The sequence below is a fragment of the Orcinus orca genome, chromosome 1, assembly GCF_937001465.1.
Source record: "Orcinus orca chromosome 1, mOrcOrc1.1, whole genome shotgun sequence".
Classification (NCBI taxonomy): domain Eukaryota; kingdom Metazoa; phylum Chordata; class Mammalia; order Artiodactyla; family Delphinidae; genus Orcinus; species Orcinus orca.
The window spans coordinates 204,503,351-204,531,309 of NC_064559.1; the positions used below are offsets into that span (position 1 = coordinate 204,503,351).

The 27,959-nt window shown below is 56.4% G+C and overlaps 1 protein-coding gene across 13 annotated transcripts in view; it reads left to right on the forward strand.

The window, feature by feature from the left end:
• Positions 1-27,959, forward strand: part of CASZ1 (castor zinc finger 1) — a 155,044-nt gene that overhangs the window by 32,731 nt on the left and 94,354 nt on the right. For 8 of the 13 annotated variants that reach the window (XM_049712449.1, XM_049712482.1, XM_049712427.1 and 5 more), the window contains exon 2: positions 6,741-6,895. The gene's annotated coding sequence lies outside the window, so the exon portion shown is untranslated. The other 5 variants (XM_049712492.1, XM_049712489.1, XM_049712512.1 and 2 more) reach the window with 3 other exon arrangements.

Here is a 27,959-nt window from a genome sequence, read left to right on the forward strand (position 1 = left end):
GGCTCCTTGAGGCCGGTGCAGACCTCCAGGTCCTGGTGAGGGTCTTCAGGCTTCTGGAAGGGCCCTGACTGAAGAGGGTTGGGAGATTCGAGGGTGGGAGTGCCAGGGTCCCAGGTGGGGGGCAGCTCCAGAAAGACCCTGGAATGGTGGGTGACCATCCTGTGACTGGGGTTCGTAGAGTGAGCGTCGGGGTGCCGGGGTGCTGCCGGGGTGGTGGCCCAAGCCTCTCCTCCGGCTGGGTGGTTCACGGGCAAGGTGGCCAAGGGCAGACCTCTGGGTGAGGGGCTGTGGGCAGGGCCAGCTGGATAAGTAATCCCCGGGGCAGTGGGCAAGACAGATAGGGAGAGCCGAAACCGGACCTGCTGATGTGGCCCTTTCTGCTTGCAGCGGATCATAAAATATGGCTCAGATTTTCATTACGGGCTCTATCGATTATCTTCTGGGACGGATGAATTATAGAGAACATTAAAGTTTTTTAAAAAAGCAAGGGAGAGAGGAAATATCTGAATGAATTTGGGTGGTCGATGGCAGAAAGGGCTGAGCCACCAAGCCTGTGTGGCCTCTGTCTCCGAGCAGGGTGAGAGCCAGACAGCTCAGGGTAGGCAGCCTCTGACAGCAGCTCGCAGCCTCCCAGGCCTCCTGGGCCTCCGTGGGCCCGGCCTTGCAACAGGGGAGGCCTAGGCTCTCCTTGCCTGTGCCCTGTCCCCTCCAGGAATCTGCCTAAGTTCTTAGAAGGCAGACGCTTGGGTTGTTCACAGGTTTCTGACCCAGAAGTAGGACCTTTCCCAGGCTTTGGGCCTTCAGTGATGGGAGGTGGGCCCCAAACTCTGCTGCTTCCCCTCCAGGGCCTCCTGATTCTGGAGAGCATCTTTTGTCTCCTGGGGTCAGGACTGGGACAGGATCTCCTGAGGAATGTGGATACCTGAGCCTGTTGGCCATCTCAGCTTTCCCCTACTTCATGTTCCTTCCATCAGCAGTCACTGGCTTGGAAGATTTTCGTTTTCCTTTGTAAGCTTGGGAAAAACGCATCTGGGTTGCACTGCTGTGCATCTAAGTCCAGTCTGGAAAAAGAACCTCCTGGAAGCTCATCATTCCTCCCTTGCTTCCTCCCCACCCGCTTCCCTCTCCCTCTCCTTGCCGAGCAGCATGTTGCTCAGGTGTCGGACAGGCCTGGGTTCAAATCACTTCCCGGTGTGTGACCTTGGGTGGGTCACATCCCTCTCTGAGTCTTAGTTCCTCAACTGTCCAATTGGGATAATAAACTATCACATTGGATTCTTGTGATGATTACATGCATTAATGTATTAAGGTCCTTGGTACACAGCACTTAATAAATGTGAACTATTATTATTTTCCTCCTCTACAGGGGCAGAGGCTGGAAACCTTTCCCCCATTCTCTTCCTTTAGCCCTTTTGATTGATTTTATTTATTAAGTACTTACAGCACATACTATGTACCAGTTACTTTTCTCAGCATGCTACACATAATACATTATTTTATCCTCATAACCGTATGTAGGAGGCACTATTATTATCTCCATTTTATTGATGGGGAGACTGAGGCACAGAGAAGTTACAGTAGTCTGCCCAGGGTCACACAGCTTGTAAATGGCGGCTCATACCTGGCAGCCTGGCTCCCAAGCTCGTACACTAAACCACTAAACCACTGCTGTCCCAGTGATCTGGCGGGGTGGCATGTGTGTGCACACGAGTGTGTGTGTGCACACTTGAGTTCCAGCAGCCCTGCCCTGGTGATGGTCTCTGGCTGACCCTACTTCCTGACCCTCTGTACTAGACGTGGTTCCCTCAGCTCCTCAGTGACCCCAGCATTTGGGGGGGCCCTGTTCTGGGTGGAGCTTATGACCCCACGCCCACACTGCCCCCCTCCCCCTGGCTTTACCTAGGCTACTGTGAAAAGGTGGTGGTTTCCATGGATATCCGTCTGCCTCTGGTGACACGCCCTTTTTTGTATAACTCTCTTCCCTAGAGTTGATTGTTTTTGGCTCACAGCTCTAGAAACTCATCCAACAATTAAAAAGGGTGAGGGGTGGGGCAAAAAGGAGACAGACAGTAACTGTGGAGTGAGTGACACACAGGAGGGGCCTCTGGTGTGTGGGTTCCCTCTCTGGCCCCTGTCGGCAGCAGGACAGCACCGTAAGTGCAGACAGCCACATAACCAGCTGGCCCGGAGTTCCGCTGGCGGAGTTCTGAGAATTCACAACTCTACATGTTTCTTTCCATTGGAGCTGTGTTCTTGCCCCCTTGATTCCTCCCTCAGGAATCTAAAGGGGCCCATTCCCGGAGCCACGGTGGCCATCTCCAGAGGCCACTTGAAGCCATGAGATGCCAGCTTGGACCAATTTGAATATTTGCTGCCCTCGCTTTCGTTGTGTATGTGTTTGCCCTGTTTGTGTACCATCAAATACCTGCTGCGTTGGGCGTACCCATCGTAGGCTGTGTGAGATCACAGATGAAAAATGCAGTGAAAAACACTTTCGTGCCACAACACATCATGTAGGATTTTTGTATTAAGATGTGGTTTTTTTATTGTTGTTTTTTTTTTTCCCTTTTCCATACAGCCCTGAAGTTGGGCAATGTGCACGTCTGCGCTTTTGTTTTCACTCCAGGTGGTTTATGAAATCTGCTCATTAGGGCTCTGTCCTCTCCCCGCCCAGCCTGATCTTCTATCCCTTTATCCTCTCGGATGTAGATCTTCTCCTGCCACCACCACCCCCCACCGGGTCTTCTCGCCTTTGGGGAGATGATGGGTGCCACCCCGCCCCTCCCTCCCCCCATTGCACATTCATCCAGTGAAAAGCAGGGGATCTTGTGGCCCTGCTTCTCAGTCCTGCATCTTTGAGGCAGGTGTTCATTGCAGTAGGAGGTACCACTTTGGGGGAGGTAGCCGAAATCTCTGTGTACCGCCCCCCCCAGGTAAAGCCCCTTAGCTTACCCTTTGTCTGGAGAGAAGAAATAGAAGTTGTCCCGTGCCCACAGGGCCTCCTGACTTAGAGTGGCCCTCTCCCGACTGGCCGCTTGTCCTTATCCCATCAGGTGACAGCGCTGGGTGGCTCAGCCCCTTCTTTCGCCAGGAGGTCACGCCCACAGCTGGGACCCTGTTTACCAGGTGGATCCAGGGGTTCCTCCTGCGCACCAGGCGCGTCACCATAGGCCTCACCTCCCTCCAACCTGCTGCCCAGCCGGAAGCAAGTGCCTAAGCCTGGCCTTTGCCTTCCCTCTGGCTGTGATCTCTGAGTGCTTTTGCGTGGCTCTGAAGGATTTGATGGAGACCTGTTTGGAGGTCAGGAGAACTGAGATTCAGGAGGGGAAACAGCATGAGGTGTGGGTGGGTGCTGAGGTCATGGGTGGGGACGAAGAGGAACATTCAAGTGAGGTGGGCCTTGGAGTCCGTCAGCCCGAGTCCAGGCCTGGGCCCAGCACTTGCGAGCTGTGTGACCTTTGGCAAGTCCCTTCGTATCTCTGTGCCTGCCCTCCCTAATCTAGCCACAGGGATCATAATCCTTCCTACTTCGTGTTGTAAAGATTCCATGAGATCATACAGCACTCAGCATGCTGCTCGGCGAACAGAAGGCGTCCGGAAAAAGAATATCATTGCTTCTCACATAGGCCTATTGGCAGAGGGTGTGCCCTCCACTCCCAGCAGGTTCTCTGGCACATAGTAGGTGCTCAGTCAATCCTTACTGGGATCAGCTGGAGAAGGGTCAAGTAACCAAGCGGTCTCCTAGAACCTGAAAGTTATTAATTCATGGCGTTGATGGAGGAGTCGGGAGAGCCCAGGACACAGGTTGGGGCTTAGGGAAACTAAACAGAAGGGAGCGTGAAAATAGGTGATGAAGTTTTCTGTCAGAGGAGAGGGATGAAGCTGAGCCAGGCCCATCTGATTCTGACATGAAATCAGGAACTAGTTCAGTTTCACGAACACTTGCGCAGCACACCGTGGGCCAGCTGTTGTGCTAAATGCCGGGGATGCAACGATAATTAAGACCTGGTCTCTGCCCTTGAGGAGTCAAAAATCAATGGTGGAGACAGACTTGTGAACAAATGACTTTAGTCCAGTATGGATTTAAATGCCACAGGGAAGGCTGCATGAGGAGTAGAGGGGCATATGGGCCTGCTTGGGGTAGATTCTGGAAGGTTACCTTGAAGAGACTTGGAAGAAGAGGGTGCTGCTAGTCGAGAGCGTTTCTGGAGCACTCTTAGCGCCTTTCACGTCTCTTGTTGATCCCCCATGTCTGCTAGGCAGGAGGGAAGAAGGTGTTATCTCCACTGGACGGGCGAGGAGATGGGCCCTGGGGAGAGTACATGGCTTGTCCCAGGGCCTACAGTGACTTAAGCGGCAGAACTGGGACTCAGACCCCTATCTTCAGTGTTACTTCCGTGCCTGCGCCTGGCTTCTCACCCCTTCGCCCTGGAGCTGCTGGCCAGAGAGCTCCGTCCTTTGGGCTGTGCACCTGCTGACCAGGATTCTTGCTGCTGCCGTGGCCCTGGGGCCTGTGCTGTGGGAGGGCCCTGTCCACGGCAGGCCCTGTGGCCTGCGCCCTGGTTTGGTAACTGGGTCAGGCTGCTTGGTTGGGGACAGTCCTGGAGCAAGGCCGCACCCTGGCAGGGCTGGAGGGTGGCAGGAGTGAGGAGGATGGAGGAAAAGGAGGCCTGGCCGCACCCTTTATTCAGTTGTCCTTGATGCCAAAGCTGAGAAGGTCCCTCTGCCTTGGGCAGGCCCCTCGTCAGCTGGCGGAGGCCGGACAAGGGCCCCACCAGGGTCTGGAAGACTCTCTTCCCCTGTAACTGGAACCCCCTTCTGAACCAGTCATGTTCACCATTTATGTGTGGTCAGACTCTGGTCTTTCTAGCTCTTTGCCTTTTCTCTGGGGAAACGTGTGTGCCTGGACAGGGAGGAGTGTCAGCCGGCGGTATAAGCAGCTGGCTGTCAGGTAGGGTAGCGGTCATTCTGTGGGATGTGGGAGTGGAGCGCCCCGCCCCCGGCAGAAGTGTGTTCTGGGGGTGAGGATCTGTAGGTGATCACCCCTTCCTCCAGCTCAGAGATGTTTGGTCGGTGGGTGGGCTGCCCCGGGCATTAGGGATTCTGGACCAACAGTCAGGGGAGGGTCAGAGCCCAGAGGAATGAGTCTCCCAGTGGCCCTGAAGTTCCCATTAAAATGTTTTTTCCTCTTTTTTAAAGAAAAAAATATTCCCAAACTGGAAAACAAAGGAAATCCACTTCCCCCAAATCACACGAAACTCACATTAGGGGCCTGGCGGGAATCCATGGAAACCAGGAAACCCGCTGTTAACCCTGTGTGGTGCTAAGGGGTGGGGTGGGACCTGGGCTGCTCCAAGCCCGGGACCACTGTCGCAGGCCCTCCCCGATGCTTCTCCCAGGGAGCTGGTCTCGGTGGCACTGCCCAGAGCGGAGGTAGGGTGGAGCTGATGCTGGAAGCTCTGGCCTTCGAAGCACCAGCTCCCCCTTCCACTCATGGCCCAACCATGGGAGGCAAGAGAGGAGGGGTTCATGCACTCCAGGGAGGCCCCAGGGGATCCAGGGGCTGGGCCAAGTGGGAGAACCTGCCAGGCAGCTGCCCACACCGTGCCACACTGTGGAATCAGGGCCGAGCCCACTCACGGGCTTTGGGAATACACAGGCCAGGCGCTGTGGGTACTGCAGTGCCCCGGCAGAGGGGGAAGGAAAGGACTGGCGTTTCAGCCGCCACCTTCCCTCATGCCAGCCTTGTACACAGGGTGGGTGTGAGAGCAGACGGACAGCGCCCTTGGGGTTCCTGCAACCCACTCTCACATCCGTGAGGCTGGGACTCCAGGCCTGGGAGGTTGTGTGCCGAGTTTGGTGGCGGTGTGTCTGTGTTTGCACGCACGTGGGCTAATTTTTCTAAAAAGGCTGAAAATATTTACAGGTTTGAAGTTGAAACGCAAACAGGAAAAGCCCTTTAAAAAGTGAGTGTGGTGGATATTCAAAACAGGAATCACCATGGAAACACCACAATATTTGCTTAAATTGACACAAAGGTTGCCGGTAGCAGGGCACCAACTTTCTTTGGCCACGTTTTTTTGGCTCGACACCTATCAGAATGGAATCTCACCCTCTTTTCTTTTTTATGAGATGTAAGGGCACAGCACCAGAGTGGGGAGGGGGAAGGAAAGAGAAGTAGCCAAAATCACCGTCCTGGTAGCTGCAGGGACACCTGTTGATTCCATTTTTAGAGACTTCCCATAAGGCCATCAGGGGGTCATGGGAGCAGCTGGGAGCTGGTGGAGGGAAGGTCTGGAGGGAGCAGGAGGTTGGGGAGGCCAAGGGTTACTTTGGTTGCGTGGGTCTGATCTGGTTTCCAGTGTCAGCTTGATTCATTGTCAGGCTGACCTTTCACCTCAGGTGCCAAATCTAGGGTGTGATCACTCTGTTGTTACCTGGGGTGGCACCGGATTGGCCTATTTTTGTTCCTACCTGTTTGATTCTTTTATTAGGTGCGACGACTGCATAGCAGTTGGCTAATAATTGTGCAAAGGGTGCATTTGTTGTAGGGTCAGGCATGGCACGTACCACGGCAATGCCATCTGCAGATTGGTAGGCAAGGTCCAAGAATCTCTTACCTCGCTGGCCTGTTGCCGGGCAAGGTGTCTGAACCTTACCCTCCATTGTCCTTCTCTCTGAGTAGCTGTGTGGGTCTCAGTTGTAGCCTAATAATCTGTTTTCCTTTCTCCTTTTGGTAGGTAAACAGACCTCGCCGAGTGAAGGCAAAGACCCTCTCCAGCCCACCTGCCTTTCCCGCTGTGACGGCGTCGACCCGTCCTGTAGAAGGGGGTCCTGCAACTCTTGTGGCGTGTGTTGGAATGGACTTCGGACCCCGGCTTCTTGGGATGCAAAGGTAGCTGCTCCCCACTCCCAAGATGCCACTGGGAAACGTGGGCGGGAGCTGTGATTGACCAGGTCAGGGCTTCCTTCTTAGGGGAGGGACTGCGTAGGCCTTTCTCAGCGGTGGTAGCTTAGCCACCCCAAGTGAAAGTGAGAATTTGCAAGTTCGAGAAAAGAGCCGGGGCCTAGGAACAGGATATCTGCATTTGGGCCCTGGCTCTGTGGTCGATTCACTGCTTTTTCCCCTCTGGACCTCTGTTTTCCCACCTGTAAAATAAAGAGGTTGGAATAACTGACCCTGAAGAATCCTCCCAGCGTTACCATTGTATGACATTGAGCGGGGCCAGCAGTGTGCAGGTTCTCCGGGTGAGGCCTGTGCCCTGGCAGACACTGCTCCTGGAGCTACGTGTCAGGTCATTTCTGCACACCACCTCTGGGAACGGTAAGTCCAGCCTGTCTGTGTGTGCAGCGGCTCCTGCTCTGCTGTGAGCTCATGCATGACTTGCTGGGGCTCTCCTGGGGGCCCGCCAGCCCAGGCAGGACCCTCCTTAGAGAAGAGGCCACAGGTATCTTTTGACCCCGGCTCAGAAGTAGCCCTTGCTTAAGGCAAGTGCTTACACCTGGGGTGGGTAGCCTGTAGGGCTGGTACTGTCAGATATTTACCTACAGGTGTCAAACTTGGCAGTTCTTGGGGTGGAGGGTTGACACACAGCATGTGACTTACCATGTATTGATCATTAGTCAGTATTCTCTCAAGATCCGGAGGGAACCAGCCCAGAGGGGTTGGGTGTTGGTAAAGTTGACAGCGTCTTAGGGTGGGGGCTGAGGCTGAGGGCCGAGAGCGTGGCTGGGAGGGCAGGGCTGGGGGCTGCTTCTCTTGCGTGTGCCAGGCTGGAGTCTGCGGCCCCGCCTCACCCGCCTGTGCTCTCCCTCCCGTGCTCTCCCTCCATGGGCGCCAAGGGCAGACGTGTCCTGCCCCTCCCTCCAGTGGCCAAGTGCTGCAACTCTGGACTTTGAACTCGCAGGGAGGAAGCACTTGCAGAGATGTGTGCCTTGCTGCCCACTGGGGTGTGAGTGGTCCCCAGAGCTGCAGGCCTGGTCGTTTGGGGCCATGCCACCTCGGGAACTAGCAGAAGCCCTGGGTAAGGCCTAGAGATTTGCAAATCAGATGTAAATGTGGCGTTTGGTTGTGGTGGTGGAGCAACCACGTGTCTGAGACTCTTCTTCCTGGTGTCCAGAATGCGATCACCCTCCAGGAACTGGTCCATCCACATTTAAGATGTACGGCTGTTGTCCCCTGATGGCGATGGGGCCATGTAGGCTGTTGGTTGTGCAGCCCTCTGGCCGGGTCAGCACCGGCACCTGTACTTCTCTGCTCCTTCCCGGGCTCTTCTTGCTCCACCCTACTTCCCTGATGATCATGCGTCTTGGGATGGCAAGCCCACGCGTCTTTGAGCCTCTGGATGATCTCCCCAGCTCCCTGTACCCCGTGCGTGAGCAGGTTGCCAGAGTGCCTGTGGAGCCCCTTTCCAGGGGGCAGTGTTTGCTGGTTCTGTCCTCAGCGGCAGGCTTTTTGTTTTCTTCATTCCCTCGGCAAAACACGCCCATTAGTTTTTCCCTTTCTGAAGTTTCCACTCATGGTTGACTCCCAGGGGCCGTGCCAGCTGGGATTTGCACCCGGCATGGGGTATGGGCTCCCTGAGTCCTCTGGGACTCCTGCATCCTGACACCGGCCGTCTTGGGCTTGATAATGAAGCTTGGGAACTCAGAGGGCTCCAAGTGGGAATGTCATGGCCGAGCCCCTTCTCACTCACCCGGCCCTTTGGTCACAGGCTAGGATCCTGTGTGGCAGGGGTGACCCGTGGTCTCAGAGGTGGCCTGCCTCACCACACCAGAGTGTGGGCTTGGGGTAAGTCTGTGCTCAGGCCTGGTCTGCAGGCCTGATCCTGTCTGACTCAGATTCTCCCCACTTCTGGCTATGCCACAGAAGATCTGGTTCTGTTTATTCAATAGTTATGGAGGGCCTGGTGTCTTCCGATCACTAGGGATAGAGTGATAAGACGACCGGCTCTCATGGAGTTCTGGTTGGGTAAGCAGACAAAAAACCAACCCACAGAAAACAACAAGGAAATCATTAGTGCGGAATGGAAATGGATGCGGTGGTGGGAAGTGACTGGGCAGTCAGAGGAGGCTCCTTTGAGGAGGCGACAGTTAGCTGAGATGGAAGGATAGGAAGTGGATAGCCATCCGAAGAGCGGTGGAATATTTCAGCAGGGGAGAACTAGTCTGGAGGAGCTGAGGCTGAGAGCTCAGGGAGCTCAGGGGACAGAGAGAGGCCCCAGTGCTGGGAGGTGGATGGGGTGGGGCTGGGGTATGTAGGACATGATGTGCCAGGGGAAGTTGGGACTTTATTCTTTGGGTGACAGGCAGCTGCTGGAGGGTTTCAAGCAGGGAGGTGAAGTGATCTGATTTTGTTTTAAAAAGATGGCTGGGGCTGCCGTGGTGAGAACGGATTGGCGGCGGCACGGGCAGAAATGAGGAGGCAGCCGCCTGAGTGGGAGTCTGAATTCAGCCACTGGGTTAAATTCTGCGATGGGGCTTTTGGTGATTTTAGGAACCAAGTGGAACCTTTCTCTTCGCCCTGGGAATGTCCCACAGACAGGTTTTTGTTGTTGTTGTTCCTTTCCTCCATTTGACATCAGTAAAAGTGGCTGAGACAGAAGGGGGAAATGGGGAGAAGGGGGCAGGGTCCATGTGTGTTTAAAGGGAAAGTAAAGTGGTCTTGCTGATGGATTGAATGGGGGAAGAAGAGACAAGACCCCAGGGTGACTCTTGCCTTCCAGGCCCCCGATGCCTGGCCCTGCGTCTCCTCTCTCACCTGACAGTGCCAAGGGGAGAAGCACCACCCCGGGCGCTGTGCTGGTTGCTAAGAAAGCTTGCTGGAGGGCATTAGGCGCCCCTGGGTCAGCACCATGTGGAGGGAAGGCCCAAGGCCTGCTTGCACCTAGCACCGATTTCAGCAGGGACTTTCCAGCTCACTGTCCTTCTGGCCCTAAGATGCTGCACTGAAGACTGTTTCGTGCCTTTGCTCCACGGGTTCTGTGCTGGGTCTGAGGTTGGGCCTAGAAGCTCGTGTAGTTCCTCTCACTGTGGCTTTAAATATGATCTCTGTGCCTGGATGCACAGAACCTCAGCTGATCAGCTTTAAGAGCTGAAAAATGGGTTTGTCTAAGACCCCCTCACTTCCAGACGGCCAGCATAGTCTCCAGCCCCAGCTCATGGGCAGGGGTCCTGGCCGTCTCTCCACATGGAAAGTCTTTCCACAGTTCACAGTGTGAATTGCCGTAGGTACCTCATCAGACTTGACCTAGGCCACTGTCCCTTTTTCCAGGGTTCCTGAGCTGAGGCTCCACTCTCCTGGGTCCTGGTATCATCTGCTTGGGCCAGGACAAGGCAGGCAGTCCCAGCAGCGATGCTGTAACAGCCAAGCCATCCCCGACCCCCCTGGGTGGGTGCTGCGTAGCCCAGACAGCAACCAGAGCCTGGCTGGAGTGAGTGTGAAGCTGTCCCGGCCGGCTGTGGAGGCCCCAGTGAGGACTTGCCCATGCTGGCAACATATTCACAGCGATATGGGCCAGCTCAGCCCTCCAGGAAAGCTCTGGAGGCCTGACCTCCGGGGGGAGTGACAGGAGGGAGCAGAAGGGCAGGCTGGCGATGACGTCGTGCGGGGGGTGATGGGGATGTCCCAGACGCGCAGCTGGTGCCTCTGGCTCTAAGGGGGTGTCAACCAGTCTTCCTGGGTGTGTCTGCCGGCATCAAAACACTGGGCTGAGCCGTGGGGGAGGGTGCGTCTGGGTGGGCAGGCGTGTGTGTCCGTGCATGCATGGGAGGCTCTTCTGCTTTCTGCCTCCATGGCCTGCACTAGATCCGTGGCCTTCACTCCTAACTGGACTGGACAGTTCTAACTCCGTCCTCCAGGGCTTTGATCTGGTGTGGGGCCGGCCGCTCCAGAGCCTGAAGCTGGGGTGGAGGCGTGGAGGGGCGGCATCTGGAGAGGGCGGTGCTGGCTGAGGGGAGCGAGGGCCCCTGTCCTCCACCCCCCCGCCAGGTGACACCCTGGATCAGTGGACTCCAAGGTCATAGCCACTTTGTACTGGGCAGAGACGTGATGGGGAGATGGTGTGGGAAGAGTTACCGATCCTTCCAGCTTCTAATCTGGGTGAGGATTCTGCCTGGTGTTGCCGACATCCCTGCCTTGGGCCTCCTTCCCCAGGTCTCCATTGTGCCTCCCGCCTTCCTAGCAGCGTTGGAAGCCTCTGGGTTCCACCAGGCACAGACCCAAGGGGTGAGGGATTGGGCAAGGCTGGCAGCGCCTGCCCGCCTGGAGCTACCCAGGGTGATGCGCTCGCTCCGAAGGGGACAGCGGCCCATGGCTTTGGGAGGGTTAACATCTCGTGGACGAGGGGAGAAGCACTCTGCCCTGCCTCCGTCCTGTGACCTTGGAGCCTCCGCAGGAAGAACACGCTGGCGTTGGAGAAGCGACGGCAGGTTTTGCACACGAGGGGAGTCCCAGTGGCTGGGAACGCGTCGTCTTCTCTTGCAGATCTTCAGGTTCCCCCGTTCTGTCTTCTCCCAGTTTCCCTGGCCTCTCTGATTCTAGAATCCACCCAGGTATAGTCCTGGTCCGGGAGAAAGTCCTTCAGCCCAGAGGATACCACGCTGAGGCATGAGGCCGCCCCCCTGGGCCTCCCCACACCGTCAGCTGCTGGTTCTCTATTAAATCAGCCTTGGGGATGGTCCCCACCTTCTGCTCACCACCCAGTTTAGTCTGGTTTCTTGGCGCTTCAGGAGTAGGAGCCTTTTCTGACCCTGAGCCGCCTTCTGGTAGCCTGCGCTTGGGACCCCTGCGGCCCTGGGCGGTTGAGGGGAGGGAAGGTGTAATTAATCACTAGTTTCTTCTCCAGAAATGCTAATCGGGAAAAGCAATTAAAAGTAACTTTTTTCCCTTAGTAATCTGTGTTGAGAGCTGGTAATGAAGTTTAGGGCCGTTGTGACTCAAATATTTCAGCTTCACCGACTCAAGTCAAAACAATCCAAGCCTTGGAGTTTGCCAGCAGCAGAGCTGGGGCCGGGCAGCAGCTGGGAGCCCTGGTGTTCCCCCTTGTCACCGTCGTCCCACCCCGTGCTGTTTCCCGGGCAGAGAGAGTAGCAGTCCCAGCTGGTAGGGCAGGGTTGGGGTGGCAAGGAGTGGGTCCCCTAGGACATCCCTGGGAGGCCCAGAACGTGGAAATGCATCTAGGGGATGCTAGGACCAGGATGCAAGTAACACTTGGTGTGCTGCAGAGCCAGGGAAGGGTGGGCTCGAATAGCATTGTGGGGGAAAGGTGGGTGTCTGGGGAGCCCACTGAGGTCGGCCAGGGCTCAGCCACATGGGACTCAGAGCCAGAAGAGGTGGTGGTCCAGATCCTGACCTCTAACCTCCAGGCATTCGTTTTTCGTTTTCGTCTGTCAAGCATTACTGATGCTTGATGACACTACAAACCGGGTTGGAACTGCAGCAGTGAACCAACAAGGCAAGAATTCCTGCCCTTGTGGCATTAGCATTTTCGTGGAAGGAGGCAAATGATAAATGAGTTAAAGAAATAAAGTAGATGTTGGATGGGACGTGTGTCGGGGAGAAAATTGAAGCACGTTTGGGGGATAGAATAGAATAGGGAGTGTGCGTGGCGGTGGATGGCTCGTCAGCTTAGGTGTGGCATCTGGGGAGGGCGTCCCTGGGATGGTGACATTTGGGTAAGGACAGAAGGAAGTGAGGGAGCGAGCCACCCTAATTAATATCTGGGAGAAGAGGGTTCCTGTTGGGGAACAGCAAGTGTGAGCTCCCAGAGGCGAGAGCACCCCTGGCACGTTGGAGGACAGCAGGGAGGCTGGTGTGGCTGGAGTCGGGGAGATGTCGTGTGAGGTCAAGGGGGTCGGGCGGGGTGGCCCCCAGATCCTGCAGGCCTTGGAGCCATCGTGAGAACTCAGGCTTCTGCCCTGAGTGGAATGAGAAGCTTTTTGAAGAATTCTGAGTGACATGATCCGCTTGGGCACAAGCTCTTTATTAAAAAGCAAGACCACTGTGGCTGGCTGCTGCTCCCATGGGCCGCCTGCGCCCCTGTCCAGGTGCGTCTGCACGAACCCCCGAGCCCCCTCCGAGGTGCTCTCCTGAGCGGACGTGAGGAGCGCAGAGGGGCTGTCAGCAATCGCCTGCCCCAGCCCCGCCGGCCGCCACAGCCCCACCTCGGGGAGCAGTTCAGAAACGGGGTCTTGTCGCTTTAAGCCGCCCCCGGCCCGGCTTCCCTGGCCTGCTTTATCTGAAGTCCAAGCGTGTGTTGTTCCAGGACCGATCTGCTTTAGCTAATTAATAATCTGACAGGAGCCACCCAGGGGATTAGCCGCTGAGCCGAGCTCCACCAAGCCCCAGCAAACGAGTCCGGTACTCCTTGGGGACATGGAGGTGACTTTGGGGGGTGCAGGGAGAGGGGACCCCCACAGGTGAGCCATGGTGTTGGGCAGTGCAGTAGTGACCAGTGAAGGGAGAGGGCGGGTGGGGGACAGTTCTGCACAGGGCCCCTTGAAAGGAGACTGCTGTCTCGAGACGGGGGGGGGGCGGTCTCTGCCCCCTCGCTTCCAGTCCTGCTTGCCCACCAGAAACCGACCCCACCGGCCAGGTGCCACCTGCTGAGGAGTGGGAGAGCATTGCCCGATTTAGCGAATAAAAATACAGGATGCCCGGGGAGATCTGAGTTTCAGACAAACAGCAAATCATTTTCAGTGTAAGTATGTTCCATTTTCAGTGTAAGTATGTTCCATGTTCCATGTTTTGGACATACTTACACTAAAAAACGTATTCGCCGTTTATCTGAAATTCAGCGTTTGCCAGTGGTCCTGCGTTTTCTCAGGCAACTCTGAGCACCTAGGGCCAGAGGCTGTGGGACTCCCTCCCTGGAACAGCCTGGAGCTCCCTCTGGAAGAGGCAGAGCCCTTGGGGGGCTGCTTGGGGGCTTGGCAAGCAGGGTGGGGCTGTGGCACAACGACCCCCTCACCACGGCACTGGGAGAGGAGGCTGGAGCGAAGGTCAGCCACCTGCCAAAATCTCCAACCTCTGTTTGGGCCCAGGTGGCCCTTGACTGAGTGGAGTCCAAGTTCCCTCCAAAGGCACTGTGGTCCCCGGGCTGGGGAGCAAGTCCCAGGGCCACTTCCACCCGGTGAGGCTGGCGTCTGGGATCAGTCCGTGGCGTCTCCTGAGGTCGAGGCCTGAAGTCCCTGGGGTCGTCTGGGTTAGGTGGTCATCCGCTAACGGCATCTGCTCTGAGCCCAGGGAGAGGACGGAGGGATGGCTCCCTGTGTGGGAGGGGGCCAGGCCAGGTCAGGCACGAGGTCAGGGACAACAGCCTGCTCTGCAGGACCACCTCCATGTTGTGAGGCCTCGCGGCACTGACCAGAAATACCCGTCTGCCCACGTCTCTGAGCTACCTTCAAGGCTGCCAAGCAGCCCCTTGCCAGCTTCTTAGGGAGGGTGTGCTATCCACTGGAACTAGGCTGCCTGGGATGTCATTCCAGGGGTGGGGAGGGGTCTTTATTGGAAAATGTGATGGCATCCTTACTGCTCCCTCTCATGACCTCTCTCACCCGGGCTCCATTCCCACGGGTCAGAGAAGTCAGGGCAGCGAGAGGGGCCTGCTGCCAGCTGGTGGTAGTCCAGCCTCCTGCAGCCAAGGGGCCTGATGCCCAGGTGGGCACTGCCCCTGAGGTGCGAGCTCTGGCTCCCTCTGTGTTCTCTGGAAGTTAACAGCATCCTGTGTAGGGAGGTCTCTTCTCCCCCAGCCCCGGGCTGCCCTCCTCCCAGCCTTTCCCGGCACAGCCAGCTGGCGAGTCTTGTGGTGGGAGCAGAAGGGGGCTAGGGGTGCCGAGCCAGGGGGAACCTCTTCCGCTTCCCGAGCTCTCAGCCTCTTCCCCAGCGTGCCCCGCGGTTTGGCCCTGTTTCGCAAGCCGTCTGCTGCCCATGCTGCCTCTGACCGACATCGTTAGCATGGGTATTTATATTTCATTAACGACATTAAGCCCAAATGGCATTAAAAGCAAAGCTGGTGATAAATAGCTTATTAATAAACAGGGAGTGCTCCGTGCTGCCTGGCCTCTCCCAGCCCTGCATTAACCCTTGCTGCCCCAGATAAAGATGCTTCACCCCAAAGATCGTCCCTGTGAAGATGGGCCCGGAAGAGCCGGTCACCTGTCTGCGTTCTCCTGACAGCTCTGAGGTCAGTGCCTCATGGATCCTGGGCGGGCCAGTCTTGGGTCACTCGGGCTCACGAAACCTGGCCAGACCCCTCACAGCTTCTGATCAAATCATCATTACCCTGTCCTCACTAGTTTCGATTCTGGGCATAAAAAATTCAGGGAATGTGGCTTTCTGGGCTGTAAGCTCAGATCTTCCCCATTACTTTGTAGCGCTGTCTGAAAGGAAGCTTATAGAATATTTCGAATCAAAAAGAGTGATGCTTATGAAAATAACAACAACATCCATGATCTCAGTGAACGTGTCCTGAGCATAACTGCGAGCAGGCCTTCTGCCCATCACACCACACGCACCAGCTCCCGGCCACCCCGAGGGTCGTCCAGCTCAGGCTCATTTTTTACGTGGGAAAACCGACGCCCAGAAAAGTGAAGCAGGGTCACCAGCTAGAGCCCACGTCACACAACTGCTGGCACCGGGGCACAGGCTGCCGAGCGATGCTGGGCTCCAGTCACTGTGCAGTCTTCCCCGAAGCAGGACCTGTTGCAGAGGGCCATCCCGCCTCCTGGGCCTCGGACCTTCCAGGGCTTCCCAGCTGCGGCTCCAGCCTTGCTTGACTCCAACTCCTTGCCCTTGGGACCCCACTGCTCTGTTACTCTGCACCCCTGCCTGGGCGCAGTGTGCCTGCACAGGCTGGCCGTCTAGAGGGCACAGCCATGCACCTTGCAGGCCACCACCCCTCCTAGGACCTAGAGGTGCCAACAGAAAGCCAGTGGTGTGTCCGTGGTGCTGTAGAGGCCCCAGTAGGCTTCTGCTTCTGGTTGGAGCAGCTTCTATGCGATGCCCTCCTGCGGGGAGGGGGCACCGGCCAGGCCTTATTTGTTTGGGGTTTTAAGTTGGAGTCTCTTGGATGTAGAGCCATCTCTTAACATTTCCAAGAAATAGGGGCAGACTCAGCCCGGGGTCCCACCCGCACCGATCCCACCTCAGCTCCCTAACTGAACTGACTGAAGGCAGGAGGAGAAACTGGAACCTGTCTGAACTTCGGCCCCACCTAGAACTCTCAGTCCCGCGAGCCTGAACCAGGGTTCTCACGTCCTCCCTGCCCATCTGGGGCTGTCTGGGCCCAGGCCTGGCAGAAGGGGAGAAGGGGCTCTCTCGGGGTTTTGCAGCATAGAAGGGAAAGATGGAGGGGAGCCTGAGGGGAAGATGCCGCATGGTTCCAAGGGGAGGATGGCGGTAGAGGGCGCGTCGCTGGGACCATCTGGTTGTGTCTGGTGAGCACCTGGGGAGGATGGAGAGCTAATTAATTATCAGGACTCCTGCAGCCTCTGCCAGGGGCCTGGACTGCTGCTCTCCACACATTCCCAAGCTGGGAAGGAAGTTGGTGAGCAGAAGCCACAGGGCTTCTCATCCCAGAGGAATCCCACTTATCCCAACGGCTGGAAGTCTGACCACCCGCCGCAGAGCAAAGCAAGCAGGAGGGGAGCGGGCAGGGAGGCCCTTCCTGACTGACACGATAACTGGGACTGCCTCGGAAGGTCGGGTTCACTCCTGCTTCTCCTCCTGGGAAGACCTTCCAGCTTGCTGTGGCCGTGCAGGCCTCGGACATCCCAGCAGGGCATGGCAGGTGGCTGGGAATGGGGTCATGCTTGTCACCTACATTACACTTGGCGTACATTAAACCAGCGCCCAGAGAACCCAGTACAGAGCAACAGGGGAAAAGAGGTCAGCCAGGCCTGCCCCTGCCTAGATCTAGTGGTCAGACAGGAGAACTCGTTGGGAGAAATGTGTGATGGAGAGAGACAGACTTTGGAACCAGGCCGACCTGAGTTGCAGTCAGGCCCACCGTTCTGTAGATGTGTGGCCGTCACTTCACCACGCTTAGCCTCAGCGTCCTCCCCTGTAAAATGGGCACGGTAGTACCTTCTTTGCAGGAATGTCATCTCTAGAGTGCCTGTGACAGGGCCTGGGACCCTTAGATGCTGAATGAGGGATAGCTGCCCCCCTATTGCTGTTAGACCTACTCCTAATCTGTTGTGTTAAAGTTCTGTTTGAGAAAGGGGAGAGGAAATGGCTATAGAATACAGTGTATAATACAGCAGGGCATGGCCTGCCACTCTGACTGGGAGGCCAGTCCACTCAATGGGGATTCTGGAGTCTGTCCTCCTGTGCTCGGCTTGGAAGGGGCAGGAACAGAGGAGAGCCTGTGAAAGGGGAGCACAGTGTACCCCACTCTCAGCGAGTGCCCGTTCTAAAGGGGAGCCACATGTGGGTGTGACACTGGTTCCAGGCAGCTGTGGGGAGCAGGACAGGGGCCTTCAGCGTGGTTGCCCCTGCTGCCTCTGATGCCAGCTGTGGTGAAGCAGGGTCTCCCTCTCCCCCACTTGATCGTGCCCACTTGTAGTGCACTGGGCTTTGGTCGTGAGCCCACTTCACCATCCTGCCACCGTGAGAAGGCAAGGATCGGGACGCCAGCATCTGCTCCCTCCTTCACGTGGGCTGGGGTGTGTTCTCCTGGGCTCCTTCGCAGACTCTGGGTGGAATGCCTCCCTTCTGACACTGGGGCCTGGCCTTTGTTATGACATTAGTGGAGGCCACTGCTTCCGCCACATCTGGCACATGCTGGTCTTGGCACTTAGCAAGTTCCTCCCACATGTGGGATTTGATTGGCCCACTGGGTTCTGTCTGTATGAGAGGCAAGAGCATGGACAGGCCGCGACCTTCCCAAGCACAGCGTATCCTTTTCTTCCCAGCCCCACCCTTAGTCGAAGGTCACCTGTGTTCTTCAAAGGCCAGAGGCCGGACAGGGACTTGGGAGGGGGTCACGGAGTGGCTGGTGCCTCCTTGCTTTCCTTGCCTTGGTGGAGTGGCACAGCGGCCGGGGGTTTCGGTCACATGCCACCTGTCACCCAGAGGATTTCTGAGAGCGCACCTCTGGTTAGGAGGGTCCCTGCGGGGAGAAGCCTGCTTCGCCCACAGGATCTCAGAGCCACCCAACTCCACACGGGCCCAGGAGAGGGGCTGGGGAGGGGGTCGCAGCCTGAAGAGAGCTCCAGGGAGTGGGGAAAGTGCTGCTGAGTGGGAGGGTTGGTCCGTGGCCAAGGAGCTGGGCCTTGTGTCTTGATGGGCAGATCTTTGAGTGGGTCAAAGTCCACTCCAGACCCAAAGCTTTCTCCTTTCCTTGCTCCCTTGACTGCAGGGCTGGTAGAAACAGCTCACCTTCCCCTTGGCCCATGGCGCTCTGACCCCAGGCCAGGCTCCGTGGGCTGGAGCATAGGGAGGCCCTGGGAGAAGGACCCCAGACCTGGGCTGGCCCTTGCTTGGGGTGTACGGTGCCCTCTTGGCTCTGTGCCAGCCGCCACGGTGGGCAGTGCCCGCCTAGCACGCTGATGCCCGTCACAGGCAATGGTAGCCTTCATCTGAAGCCACTGGACTTGAGGGGAGGGAGGAGACCACATGCATATTCCTTCCTCGGGGAGCTTTCGCCTACTTTCATTTTCTTTTCGCCACTATTTTTTCTTGGGGTCTAATTAAAGACTTGGAGCCACTTACAGCCTGCGGTTGGCTTTTATTTGGGTCCTTGGCAATTACCTCCTGCCCTAAAATAAGTTTCGATGGAGCAGGGGTAGGAGTTATCTTTTTAGCCAAGTTCTCAGCTTTAATTTTGCCGTGTGTATGTGTGTATGCGCATGTGTGTGTGACGGAGTGTAAAGAGGCCTTTCCTTCGTCCCCTTTTCCAAATCCTGCCTCCTACCCCTCCTTCTCACTGTCCCCATCTCAAGTGTCCTGCGGCCAAGGCTGAGCCTGGACAGCAGGAACAGTATGTCCTCAGCATCGCCCTGCCTGGAGGCAGCACTGTGACAACAGGCAGGTCAGCTGCTGACTCTGTCCCAGTTTCTTCACCTGTGAACGGGGACAGCCGGGCTGGGCCCGCCAGAGGCTCCCCTGCTGTGCTGCTCTGGAAGGAGACCTCTTGCCACAGTGGAGTAGGTCATCCCTGGGGTGTGGGAAGCAACCACCAACGCCAACAGGCCGTGCTTTCCCCTGCCGGTCAGCACGCCGTGTATTTGGATAGCAGCGTGTAATCGTGTTCCCCAAGCTCTCTCCCCGCTTTACCCTCCTTGTCCTCCCGGCCACCCTGAGAGCAGCGTGATCACCCCCACTTTATAGACGAGGCTCCCTGCAACCAGAGATAATTAGTGGCTTTTCTGATGTCACTTGGCTTATAGGGGATAGAGCCTTGGGATTCAAACCCAGGTCCTCTGATCTTCCAAAACCCACCAGCTGCATAACCAGCTGCATAATCTGCGGGACCCAGTGCAAAATAAAAATGCAGGGCCCCTCTTTCTAAAATTAAGAATTTTACGATGGCAGCTGTAGGACATTGAACCAAGCACGTGCCCTTCTGAGCGTGGGGCCCTGTGTGACTGCGTGGATTGCCCACCCAGCAAGCTGGCCCTGCCCGCACCCCCTTGAATCCCCTTCACCTGTTTGCCTCTGTTCCCACCTGCCTGGTGAGGGGGCAGGGAAGTTACATAGGGGCCACCTGTGTTCTGTTTCCCTGGCCTCTGTGGCTTTTCCCTGCAGATGCAGTGCTCAGGTCCTCCCCGGTCTGGGCCTGTTGAGGAAGCACTGTACCTTAGCATGATACAGGCTTTCTGGGCTTCCCTGAGCCTCTTAGGGTCCTCTAGGCCTATTTAGGGCCGCCTGAGACTTTAGGTCAGTCAGAGGTGAGGAAATCAAAAAAAAGGACAAAGAGGATTTGGCAAGAACTCTCCTGGGGTGGAGGGTACAGATTTGGGGGGATCAATCCTTCCAGTCCCACTCAGGAATTCTACAAGGTCTACAAGGTCTCTGTCAAACTTAAGCGTCAGGTGACCTGCCGAAGTATCCAGGTCATGCAGGGTTCTAATTGCTGTGTATGGGGTAGAAGGTCAGGCAGCCATCCTTGGGCTAACCTTCCTAGCTGGCTGTTGGGGACTTGGAGTAGCCTCGGAATCTTGTGGGGTTCACAGAAGTTTCCCAACAATGGGTGGCTTGATGGAGCAAATGGCTGGGCGTGTGTCCATGGGTACACTGGCATATGTCTGCGTTCTGGTGAGGACACAGCTCTCTGTGTGCTGGACAGCTATTTAAATAAGAGCTGTCAGGCTCTTGCCAGCTTCCCTGGAAGGAGCAGCCTTTGCCTGCCCATCTCGGGACCACGGACCTTGTCAGTGCATGCCTGCCCTTCGTCTGTCCTGCTAAGAAGGAGAAGAAGCCTGGGTACCAAAGTCCTGGAGCTAATAGCACCCGACCCCCGGCTCTCCCTGCTCTTCTGCTTCCTTCTAGATTCTAGACCTTGGGTGAACTTCAGGATGAAATGTGTCCTAAAAGCCACAGCAGCTGTTTTTATAAGGGGGGGGGGATCAACTTTATCTAAAATGGGGGGGACGGGTGGGGGTGGGAATCCCATAGGCAGAAGTTCTGAGGCGCTTTGATCATAGGAGGGAGAGAGTGCCCGAGTTTCCAAGGACTGATTAGATGGCATGCCAAGTGTATTAAATTTTGCAGACATTTTAACAGCAATATGCTAGATAGTTGGGTGTCCCCTGAGGCAGCTGGATTTTTTATATCCTTCACAGAAGGTCGGAACCCTCTTCTGCCTGCCTCCGCCCTCCACCCCATGCTCCGTGCTTCTGTCTCCCTCTCACCCTCCCTTTCTTCGACAATTTTCCTTACTTCTTGCTCTCTGCTCATAGAGAAACGAAATGACACCTCTGGTCCCTGCCCAACAGAGGGCATTCCATCCCTCCTGCCCTCCTGTCAGGAGATAGGGGGTCTCCAGGGCAGGGGGTGGGTACGAATGGGGGACCTGATTTCTATTTTTTTCTTCCCTTTCCCCTTCCTTCTCCCATTTTGGAGACGGTCATAAGACCTTCTCCCTCCCTGCTTATTTTTATAGGAAAAAAAAGGCAGGAAAAGAATCCATCTGGCATATGAATAATTGAAATGGCTCAACTCTGTTCCTGTTGCTGCTGTTTCTTCTCAGCTCCCCCGGCCCCCAGCCCATCCCCCTGAGTGCGGGTCTCTGAGCAGAGGGTGTGCGGGCATTCTTAGAAGGTTCTCGGCAGAGGCCCGGGGCCCTCCTTAATCTCAAACCCTTTCTCCCCGTGAATCTCTAGGTGTGGGTGGGGGGCATTTGGACATGGGGTTGATTTTCCTTCTCGTGCGGACAGCCGGCCCCTGGCTAGAGTCTCTCCAAATACCACTCTAACTAGAATGGTTCCTTCGGCCCTTGGGCCTCAAGGGACAGCTTCCCCTGACCCTGATTTCCCCGAGGGTCCTCCTGGATTGTCCGGTTCCAAGCTCCTTTCCCCCGGTCCCCACCCCTGTGCCCTCGGCTTCAGCAGCCTGGGGGCTCCTGTTTGGGGCACTCAGGCCTCTGCGGGGCTCACTGCACCGCCGTCTTAGCACTGCCTCCAGGGGGCTGCTGCCAGCCCGCACACCGCGGCGCGAGCTCTAGCAGCTTGCTCAGAGGTCTCGAGCCCTCGCCCACCCACTCCCCTTCCTCTCCCGCCCCTCACCCTGCCCAGCCAAGGGCTTTCGCATTCTTCACTCTGTCTAACACAGCCTTTGGGTCCGGAGCCGCGAGAGCCAGAGATTTTTAAACTTCTTTCCACCGAGTTGGAAAGTTGGGAGAGTTGGGAGAAAGCACAGTGGTCGTAGGTTGGGGCAGGGGCAGGGGTGGGCAGGTAACGGACTCAGCCTGGCTAGAATCGGCTGCCCATTCCCCTTGCGGAGGCCGGACCAGCCGCACACAGAGCCACCATGTCCGGCCCGAGAATCCACTGTCTCTTTAAAACCATGTAGAGGAAGAACTTTAATGCATTAATTCTAGATGAAGATGGGTCTCCAGATGACAGGCTGATCCACGTTATTCCCCATAAGACAACTTCCCCTCTCTCCCCCTCCCCCTCCCACCTTCCCGCCCCCTCTGCCCAGCGCTTTGTCGTCATCCATGGCTTGTGGACGCTCACCCGGGGAATATGTGCATTACGTTCGAAAAGTCAGTACTTCTGTGTGTCTGTTTGGGACCTTATGTTTGTGTCACGTGTGAGGTATTGACGTGCAGCCGTGGGTCCTGTGGTTGTAAAGTGCTGTGAGCGAGTACGTATGCATTTCCGAATGGCCCTGGGGGGTGGGGGGAACGTGTGGGTCACTGCAAAGTGGTACGGGGCGTGGGGGGGGGGTCCCTTTCCCCGGAGCTTTCTGGGTCAGGCACATTAAGGCTCATAAAATGCCTCCGCAGAAAAAGGGTGTGAGCAGCACCGAAAACATTGGAGCTTTTCTGGGTTTGTAAAAAAAAAAAAAAAAAAAAAACAACTACCCACTAAGCAAAAAATAATGCAGATGAAATTCAAATCAGATTTGTTAATATATAACTATAGATGTGTGTGTGCATGTGTGTATATATGTCATTTATAAAGACTCCTACACATGTTGTAAAAGCTGCAAAATGTCTGGCATTCCAGGGCCTGGTACGAATAATTAGATATTTATATCCGATAAAACTGGTTTGATGGGGAAATCGTTTGCCTCCGTGCGGATTCTCAGTTGAGGACGAGTTTCGGTGGTTGGGTTTGGTTTTTTCCCCCCGACAGTAAAACCAGGCATTTGGCACCAACAAGTGTATTTCCCGTAAATACCTAAATCTCTCTTTTTCCACCGTGGGCTCTGCTAGATGAGCCCTGTCCTGCCAGCCCAGCACTGCTCTCCTCTCCTGCCTTTGCATTTTCGCTGGAGAAACGTGTGTGCGAAGCCCCCTCCCGTCACCCTGAGCCCGAGCTCCAGGCCTCGGATCGGGGAGTCAGAGCTTGTGCCCCTTGTGTCTGTCCCAAGTCCCCACCCTCCACCCACTGCCAGCCTCGGGGCCCACGCCAGCGGGTCTTCTCTCTTCTTGTCTTTGCCCTTTTTCCTCTGAACAGTTCCGTGGAGCGGGGCATCTGCTCTCGTTCCTTAAGGCCCAACCTAAGTACTTTTCTGATTTCTTTGATTACCTTCTACCCCCAGTTTTCAATTTGTCTCCCCGCTTGCCTGAGATCTGCTTGACCTCCTGGCCACTGCCTGCAGGGCCTCTACCGCAGTGTGGGTCGGCCCTGGGGAGCCAGTCTGCCTCCCTGCCCGGCTCGGGGAGACCCCCACCCCACCCTTGTTTCTCTTCCATCTGTTTCACAGTCGGGAACAGATGGAGCCAGAAGGAGCCGTGGATGGCTGTGCCCGCCCTCTCCCATTCTACGGATGGGGAGCTGAAGCCCCGAGTGGGGCAGCTGGGGTTCCTCATGCGTGGTAGAGGGCAAACTGGGGTGGGAGGCGCCGCCCCCTGACTTTCAGCTCGTGCTGGGAGTGTGGATGACACAGACCTCACCCTGCCCCTCGGCAACCGTTTCTCTGAGACTTGGACCAGTGGTCGCACCTCTCTGAGCCTTGCTTCTCTGTATTTGTGACTTGGAATTGGTCATTCTCGTCTGTACAGTCGCTGAGAAGAGTAAACGAACCAACACATGACAAGCTCCTAGGCCCTTCCCCATAAGTTGGTGGTGGTCGGTGTTTACCCTGATTGTAAAACGGCAACTCGCTGTGACCCAGGGCTGAGCCTCGCCCACGAAGGCGACACCCACGTGGCAGGATTGCCTTTGCCCTGCCCCTTTCTCCCTGTGAGAGGCCTGTCACCCTTTTGGGAGGAGCCCGGCTGGGATCAGAGCACCTTGCAGCTTCCCGGAGGTCAGGCCCTGAGTAACTTCAGCCAGGAAGGAAAGGCCGGGAACAGTGGAGGCAAAATGCATGTGCTGGAGTACTGAGGTCTAATCAGGAACTGTAACCCCAAAGAGAGGGCCCTGGGGAAGGGGAGGGGTGGACTGCAGCGCAGCTCAAGGGCTGGTGCCATTGTTCTGACAAAGGCCCTTCAGATCCAAGATCTGAAGTCTCCTGAAGGGTCTGTGGGAGGACAGAGTGGCCAAGAATGCTGGGAGAAGGGGGAATGGGCCCAGTGGGGGTGGGGGGCGCCCTCTGGAAAAGGTCTGTTAGCCCAAGTGGGAGCAGTGAGCTTAATTACAGAGCGGCGAATGCAGTGAAAATAGACAGCCCTCAATGTGCGGCTGGGGCTGCTGAGCTGGGCCACCCTGGCCACGCCAGCCACGCGCCCCCCCCAACTCCCCCCCCACCCCACTCTGGGGCCCGCCTGCCCTCCTGCACCCTCACCAAGGGCACTGTCCTCCCAGGCGGTTCAGGCCCCGGGGAGGATGTTCCCGCCAGTGGCACACACAGAACGGCCCCACGTGCTTCATCTGCACCCGCTCCAGAGAGCAGGAGTGACCGACCAGAAGCACACCCAACCAGATCGCACGCGTGCATCTCCCGCAGCTGTAGGTTTAACACACACTTTACACAGAGGGGATCGGCGCCTGGCCTGAAAATAAAAGCGCCCTTCAAAAGACTCTTGGGTGTCCTGTTTTTTTGTTGTTTTGTTCTGTCTTTCTTTCCTCTTTCCCCAAAATTAAAAAAGAAAAGAAAAAGAAAAACTCAACGAGAGGCAGAGCCTGAGCTTCCTATGACTGGCTCTCAGAGAAGCCAGTCAAATCTCCCCTTGTTGAGAACATTTTGACAGCATAAAATAGCTGCCGGAATGTGACTTTAGTGAAAAGTAAAAAAAAAAGAAAAAAAAAAAAAATCCTTCCTTCATGCATATGGAGTTTTTTGGAAAAAAAAATGGTATTTTAATGCTTTCTATTAAATTGGGACTAAAAGTGGTGTCTTAATTTGCATGCATTAGCATATTTGCATATAGATCACTGAAATGGTAGAAGAGAGAAGAGCCTTTAAATGAAAATTCTTTTAAAGGCACAGGCCTGCCTCCCTCTTCATCTCCCCCTGGGATTTATGCCTGATCTTTTCTTCTCACCTCCCACCCCACCCTCTGTGTCCTTGCTGTGAATGGACATGGACGGGAGAGTCAAGGCCCTAGTCTCTGGAGCCGGCTCAGGGCGGAGTCGAGGGGCTGAAGACAGCCCTGGTCCTTGGTCACCCCATGGCCTTGCAGCTCCCAGGGCAGGTAGGACCCCATGCAGGCCTGGCTGGGCTCCCTTGTGTCATGGCAGTGGCTCTGGAGGAGGGGCCTGTGTTCACAGCCAGCAGGCAGGTGGCCTCGTGCCCTTGGTCCTCTGCCAGCCATTGTCCTTCCTCCTCTCTTACCCCTCCCCAGGCCATGTTGATGCTGTACCAGCCTGCCAAGGGGCACTGTCCTGCTAGCCACTGGCCTGAGCCCTTGGCCACCTGGCACCAAAGGAAGGTCTGTGGGTACTCCTTCTGGCATCTTCCCCTGTGTCGGCTCTTGGGACTGAGACCTTCCCCATCCCCTTCCCACCTTCCTCAGCTGGAAGGCCCATTCACTTATCTCTGGTTCAAATGTCACCTCCTCAGAGGTTGCTGAGGTAGCCCCACCTCTCTCCTCTGTAACTCTATTACATCCCTTGTTTTATTGTCCTCTAGAACTCTTTAGTTGTTTAGCTATTTGTCTGGCCCCCTGAAGGCAGGGCATTTGGGTGGCTTTGCCTCTTTCACAGCTGTACACCTGGGACAATGTCTGGCACATGGTGGGGTTTAGGAACTAGTTGTTAAATGAGTGAGGGGGGCGGGGGCAGGACCCCTGTCAGGGCTGAGGCTGCCGCTGGAGTCACTGTCTGGCTGGACACAGTGCCCCCAGGTACTGAGCCCCAGCCTGCTTGGGATGCCCTCAGCCTGGCAGGAGGAGTGGAGGCCAGGAACTGGTCAGCGCCTTCCAGTCTGATCTGAGGCCCTAAAAGAGAGTGCGGCAGCTCACTCTTGTTCCTTTGGATGGTAGGTTGGAGCCAGGCCTGGCCCTGGAGGACAGGAGGCCAGGGTGGCTTGTATGTAACTTCCAGCCCAGGGGAACAGGGGTCCCCTTGTGGCAGCCTCAGGAACCCCAACGCTACAGCCAATGGAACTCCCTCTCTGGCACCCTTCCCCCAGGTGTAAGGCATTGGAGGCCCCCAGAAATTTCCGGGTGAGCAAAGGAGAGCCCCAGTATTCTGTAACGACGTCGCCTTTGCCAGCTGGCCCTGGTCTGGGGGGCAGGGTCCTAAGGAAACCCCATCTCTCTCTGCGTTGCGCAGGGGCCAGCCAGGGAAGTGAGGTCTGGCCGCTGGGCTCTGCACATCTCTACTTCACCGCCCTGGTCGGCTGGGCTTTCTGAAAGGCCCCTCCAGGCTGACGGCAGCCTCGGGCTCCATGCCCAGCCCAAGCAGGGAGGGACTAGGAGGGTGAGGGGGACGCCCAGGCTTGGAGCGGGGCTGTGCCTCTACCGCTAATGAAAATCGGAAACCAATTGAGCAGGACAAGGTGCCCAGCCAGCAGGTTGTGGGAACAAGGGGCCTAATGGATGTGGCTCGGGGGGAGCGGCGGGGGGGCGGTGTGGAGCGGATGCCTCATTGATTGCCCAGTGGCTATATTTATCCACCTTGGGTCTGTGGCCCCAGCAGCTGGATGGTGCAGGGATAAATAAATGGCCACTAAAATATTCATGAGCTGCACATGCACATCCGTGGTCAGGGGGACCACCAAGGGCCTTCTCTTCCTTCCTTCGCCCCATCTGCAGAAGCCTTTCAGGAAATTCCTCCCACCTGGGCCAGGTGAAGTGTGGCACAGCCCTGCTGGGCACTCAGCTGGCCCAGGGACCCTGAGGGAGCGCCTCCTACCCTGGGCTGGCTGCCGCTGCATACTGGCCCCTGCCTTTCCTTTGTCCCCACGTTTGCTCCCGTGCTCCCATGTCCCTGTCCCTTAGTGATGTATTGGGCATGTTGGGCCTTGCTGTTTGCTTGACACTCTGTGTCTCCACTAGGCCGTGTAGTCCTCAGGGACAAGTTTGTGGTTCATTGGTCCCTATCTCCCACATGGCCTGGCAAGGTGCCTGACACAGCCTTGAGAAGGCATTGCACAGGATGGGTAACAACTCAGAGGTGGCTTTGAATCTCAGCTCTGCCCTGTCTTCAAAAGTGACTTAACTTCCCTGGGACTCAGTTCCCTCATCTGCAAAATGGGACTAATAACAGAGTTGCTGGTGCTTCCTAAGTGTGGGCCTGGGACTGCCTGCATCAGATTCCCTGGTGGGGCAGGTTAAGAACTTGGATCCTGGGTCCCTCCAGATCCAGAACCAGAATCTCCGAAGCAGGGGCCTGAGGCCTCTACAGGTTTAGGGACCTTCTCCGGTGATTCGCTGCTCACTAAAGTTTGTAACTCCTGTTCTATTGCCTCACGATACCTGTGTCCGGGTAGCAAGCGGGGTTCTCCTCTGTGTTCTCCAGAACCCGAGAAATGGGGCCAGGAGCGTGAGGAGAGAGGCATGCTTCTGAAGCATTTACTGACCGGGGCTTCTGGTGAGGCTGCCTGGCCTGACCAAGCTGAATTTGGTCCAGTAGTGCTCCATGTCAGGGCCTAGAAGTGCTGCCAGCACTGCCCATCAGCGATGGGTGGCTGGGACCAGGGCAAGGGCATTTGGGGCACGTTCCACTTTCCAGCTGTGGCCTCTTCAGTATTCCCATGACTTGGGCAGGGTAGTGCCAGGCAGAGCCCCAGAGGGCCCAGGCATAGTGCTCTGTGGGGTCTCTTTCGCCTTTGGCTCTCTGCAATTCTTCCCCATTCAAGGAAGGCAGGTTCACAGTGACTTGCCCCTGGCTAGGAGGGAGTGAGGTCAGTAGTGTAGTTGCCTATCAGAGCTGGCTAGCCAGAAAAGCTCATCCTT